Raw genomic sequence first — 6,047 nt, forward strand, 5'->3', positions numbered from 1 at the left:
AAGCAGGGAAGATAAGGGAGAGGAGAGGAGAAAAAGTGCGACTGCCATCGCTGAGAGCCAAAAGAGAATATCTCGTTTGGCTCTCAGCGATGGTCAAGTCGTACAACGGAACCATATATGACTTTCACAGTGCACTTCCTCACCTTCCTTTCAGAATTCAATCCTCAGCAAATTTTTTATGGGGGCAATGTTTCAATGTTAAAGTGCACTTTGTTGTTACACTGCTAATACAGCAGCTTTCTTTAAATAAAACTGTTGCAGTAAAACGGAAATTATGTATTCGGGGGGTTTTTTGCTATTTATTTTATTGCAAGTCATATCGTTATGGCAATATTGATCACAGTTATCGCACATCGCAGGTTTTCCTAATATCGTGCAGCCCTAATATAGACCCAACACCAGTCTCTCTCTCTCTCTCTCTAATTATATCATCCTGTCCTATCTGCCAGCTATTGCAATGAGAATATTAACCTCAAACGTGCCAAACACGTTTTGCTTTTGCAAGAACAGATATATAGAATCTCTATAGGCTTCTCTTGTTCATGTGAGCCTTTTATCTGTTTATTTAGTCATTTATATTTGTGTTATTTCAGATATTACCAGGGGTGGGACTTGATTAAAAACATTAAATTAATTAGAGGCTTTGTAATTAATTAATCTCGATTAATCATACTTAATCACGCAAAAAAATTTACCTCAAAGCGCAAATGTTTATCTTAATTTAAAAGGGTTTTAGTGGGTGACAGAATCAAATAATTGTCATGACCCTGTGCCTTCTCGGCTGACTCTGTATGGCTACAAGTGATTTTGTTGTGCTTTGTCTCTCTCTCCCCTCCCGCACACTGCGTTCTACCGGGGCGGAGTCATGATGGCTCCAGCCCCTGGCTCGGACACCTGCAAGCAATCATCTCATTCACTTCTTAAGGCGGCTGCTGAGAGTGCTTCTTCGCTGGATTATTGTGTAACACTCGTCAGTGTCATTGCAAGTTTGAGCTTTTTCCCGAGTTTCTTTCATGCCGCAACTTACCTGTTCTTCCTCCCTGTGCCAGATTTCTCGCCAGCCTGAGGACTGCCGTTTGGTGAGCTAAAAGCCGGAGTCCGAGCTACCTGAGCTTCAGTGAAGGATTGTGTACATAGCCCGTCCCCTTCCCGTGCCTGTGTTCCCCGGAGACCCTCTTCCTGTGCCCCCTCACCTGTATATATCCACACCTGGTGTCTGTGTGTAAATAAATTGTGAACTTAAGTGACCGTCTGCCTCCGAGTCTCTCCTGAGCCTGACAATAATAGACATGGACATAAATACTGTAAACTCAAGCTCTTTTAATTTATGGGGAAAAAAGCATTTCGTGCGATATGACCAAAATCTCATATCCCGATATAAGACATCTATCATCCCGATAACGATATAAATCACAAAAATGTAACATTTTCTGTAAATTCTGTGAATCTCAGGCAGCTCGATTTGCGTGAAGTGTTTCCAGCTGGGCGTCGTGTACCTGGAGTCGAGTGTTTTAACCAATGCATGAAACTACATTTTTACAAGTTGTAACGGCCGCCGTTTTCTTTGTAAGTATTTATTACACGGCGTGCTGTGGGGAAAAGCCTGTTCTAACGTTTGAGTCTAAGGTTTATGTTTTAGCACTCGACGGCTCTTTTTTGCGCCTCATCCGTAAATACTCTGCATACTCTTTCACGTGATTCAGTTTATTTTGAAAAGTCTCAACATGATCTTGAGCTTTATTGTAAAAGTTTTATGTGGAAAATAAACAAGCGGACACGCAATGGTTTTACCATCCTTGTTGCTAATGACAACGCTTAAAAACCGGCGCTTGTCCGCTCGTAATGTGGCTATATTAAATATAAGAGAAAGAGAACTTTAAGAAATTAATATAGCCACTACAGTGACCATCAAAACGGTGAAAAAAATATTGCAGTAAACAGTTTATTTTGCAACACCACGAAACAAAGGATAGAGTAAAATGAAACGACAGATTTTTCATATCATCATCCAATATATATCGTTATATCGAACAGCCCTAATCCCTGGACAAAATTGGGCAGACTTTAAGTCCATTTTCAAAATGGTATTGTCTTTAAATAATAATAATAAAAATTTCAACATAAAGTGCAGTTTTTCGTCTTAAAAAATTTTGCAGAAACATAAAAGGTTATTTAAGCAGCTTCGCCTTTAAACTCTGACTAACCTTGGCCTACATAATTTTGTGCATGAGGCTAAAACAATGTGATCATCAAAAATTGTAGTGCAAAAAATAATAAACCCATTGGACTCACAATACCTCAATGCTTATTTACTGTCTCTTTTTCAGCCAGTTAGACAAATTAGCCTGTGCACATTTTCAGAGCACAAGGCAGCTCTCTTTTTTGTTACTATGTGATCTGCAAGTGAAACAGAAGTAGCAGGACTAATCAAATACTTGTGGGCCAGGACAGACAGCTGTGGGTGGGTCCTTGCTCGACTGGACCACCACTGCAGTGAGCAGTCTGTCTCGTTGATGGTGTATTCTGCTCTGTACAAACTCAGGGCCCTGTTATATAGGGCTTCCTCATCTGAATCAGACTCTGAAGAAAATGAAGGGAGGAGGAGGCTCTTTATCTTTGCTGGCTCCTTTGTGGTGTCATCTTTGCATCGTTCCTACAGCAGGGCCTCAAGGCTGGTCCAAACCTCTTCTCGCTCTCCCCTTGCAAGACACTTTAAATCCTTAAAGCGTGGGTCAAGCACAGTAGCTATCTTGAGACACTGATGGCTGAGTGCAGCTGCACGTTGGAATAGGTCTTAAATTTCACCTTGTAGTTTGAGTCATCATCGGAGACCTCCATCGTGTGATGCAGGTGGCAGAAAGCAGGTTCAACCACTGAACATGAGACATATGTCTCACCTCCAAGAAGCTAAGTCACAAACCTGTAGTTTACAGTTCAAGAAAGTAATTATTAATCTACACAATAATTGTCAACTGTAAAGCTTTTTGGAAGAAACATTAACAATCACATCGCTACCAATAACTTATACACTAATGACACATAGTGGGGATTAACGGCCAACTTTCCCACATTCTCTGCAACCCCGTGGACTCATCTGTAGATACTAGGGGTGCAACGATACACAAAATTCACGGTTCGGTTCGGTTCGATACTTTGGTGTCACGGTTCGATATTTTTTCGATACAAAAAAATGTTCATGTCTTTTTAATTTGTCATTTATTAAAATTATAAATATATATTTTAACTCAAAAGTACAGTTTTTAAATTTAACCCTAACCCTTGTGCGTGTTTTTTATTTTGACAGCGAATGCGCACCTGCGGACCACTTATGTGCAGCCCTGGTTATTTAGCTCGTCATATTGCAGCCACAGAAATTCTTTTGTCCATGAAACCATGAAGCTGCACTTTCTTTTTGCCTTATAGTCTGATTTGTCATAACTTCTCCGTTTTGTGGTAAGCTTTTCTTTGGCTGTCACTTCTTCACCCTGACCTGTCTTATTTGGCTCAGCAGAACTAAAATATATATGCTGCTGGTTTTACACACGCACTCACATAAGCTCAGCGATTCTCTGCGCGATCAACCTCTCACATGTTTAAGCTTGCTGCGGGAGATTTCACTTGTCATGTTTGCATAGTAAGCTAACGATTAATAAGACGATGTCAGAGGAATTGGTGCACAAATTATCATCACTCACAGATCAGTGCTGTCGCTCTCTATACACAGTTCGCGCGATTGCAAAGTGAAAGCAAAAAAACAAGCGCAAATTCAAACACGATTTCAATATGTCACATATTGACAGTGGCTCACCCAATGACATAATTACCCAGCTACATTTCTGAAAGAATGCAAAAGCATTGACATATATTTTTCCTTCCTACAATAACCCGACAGGCAGGGCAGATATAGCCCCGGGACGTCGGGCTAGCGATATTGCGAGCCCTGTATCTGATTGAGGAATCACTCATCTTTGGAAAAGAGAGTTTATTACAGAGAAATGTCTCTTTCCAAAATAAAAGCTATACTATCCGTTTCTTCTGGGCTATATTCTCAGCAGCATATTAAACATATCAGGTCTCCATAAGGAGAATCCTGTGCTAACAGCTGTCTAAATGACTCGGCTAAAGTTTGTAGCATGCATGCTTGTTGTTTTTGTCTTTGCACTAGGATGATGTCGGCGTAAATGTGCAGTCATATTCGTTGTGTTCCCACTAGTGCTTTCAGGTTAATCTCGTTGAAATGACCTTAACGCCACAACACGGCAAATCTCCGTTAACGAGCTACCACCGATCGCCCCGTGCATGGGGCTAGACGGCCAACACGTTAACGAGCTAACTGCGCTAACACACTAGCTCCCACCCATGTAATTGAGCATTGCATGGCACATCCAACATACTGTTTTACTTTAGTCCATGACTTGCTTACCTTCAGGGTCATACGTCACATGAAAACCAAAATAATTCCAAACGCCAGATCTGAATGAGGGTGGGGGAGGTCCACTTCTGTCTCGCTAGCTTGCCCTGCGCTCTTCCTTCTGACCATGCTGTCTGTGTTGAGTGCTCAGTGAATCTGCGTTCGACTACTCCGCCTAGGCTGCACTCTCGAGCCTAGGCGGAGTAGTCAAATGCAGATTCACTGAGCGCTCAACACAGACAGCATCGTCAGAAGGAAAGTTGATAAAATAAATTACAAATTTTGTATTGTTCTTTTTTTTTTATCCCCTTTGGTTTTCTTTCTTTCTCTCCCTCTCTTTCTTTCATTCTTTCCCCCTGTCCTATCCCACAGTCATGTCTGTCCCGTTTGCAACTGAAAATAAAATAAATTCATAATTATAATAAAGGTCAATCAAATGGACCAATATGATGATCCACTTGGTAAAATAAATCCTCTTGGCATCTTTCTTGGCCTCAAGACAACAATTCTGATGGCTATAGATCCAAACGGGACACATAAAATTAAAAAAAAAAAAAAAATTAAAAAAATTGTATTGTTCGATACATATGCGTACCGAACCGAAAGCACTGTATCGAACGGTTCAATATCGATACGAATATCGTTGCACCCCTAGTAGATACATTTTAAGTTATTTACCATCTTGTATCTGCTTACCTGCAAATATATACATGGACATAGCACAACGTTACACACTTTTGCAGTCTCACACAACTCTTATAGGCGCACTGCCTTATGGGTAGTGGCTGGGCTTATTTACTCCCGCTAGAGGTGCTCATTTTAGGGGATACTCCCTCTTGTGGTATAACAGAGGAATAACTACCCTTCCTGCACTATGTCATTTTTGGAGACTGGGGCACACATTATTTTACCACAATCAAAGAAAATACATATTTGAACAATCAGACCATTTAACTAACTATAATATTGTAACTAAAGATTATGGGGGCGTGTCCTGTTTTGTCCACAATGTCTTTCTTGTCCTTACACTGAGCTCCTGTAACATTCTATGTTTGTATTGTTCCAGCTCCTATTAATGGTTTCATTTCATTAAAGGTCAGAAACCATCATTGTTGTTGAACACATAGACCCTTCTGTGCTGCGATTATTTATTTGTTGCACTGGGAACAGCAAGTGATATTAATACTGCATTGAGAGCCAACACCAAGTGAGTGTACCATTGTTGCTGGACATGAAGTAAAGACGGGTGGTTAATATGTCCATGAAATTCTTTTTTTCAGCTTCTAGGAGTACGTCTCACTTTTCTAACCCTCAATCTGTTGTGGCAGATAGCATCCCCTCCCTGAGCCTGAAGGTTTCTTCACATAGGGCATGGCATGAGCTCTGCCATCCACTAGCTAGAATAAATGCTCAAATATTTCTTTCACTGCCACGCTTTCACTGTGCTTTCCTTGATGCAGTGGGAAACCATTATTGTGCAGCGCAATCGATAGAAAATACTGGGTTTTAGAGCAGATCCCCACATGTGCTGTGTGCAAAGGTCTTACTACTGCTGAAGGTTTCTTCCTTTTAAAGAGGAGCTTTTCCTTCCAACTGTCACCAAATACTCACTCAAACGGGTTTGTCTTAATGTTAT

Source organism: Simochromis diagramma, unplaced genomic scaffold (assembly GCF_900408965.1).
Source record: "Simochromis diagramma unplaced genomic scaffold, fSimDia1.1 OVJJ01000619.1, whole genome shotgun sequence".
NCBI classification, from domain to species: domain Eukaryota; kingdom Metazoa; phylum Chordata; class Actinopteri; order Cichliformes; family Cichlidae; genus Simochromis; species Simochromis diagramma.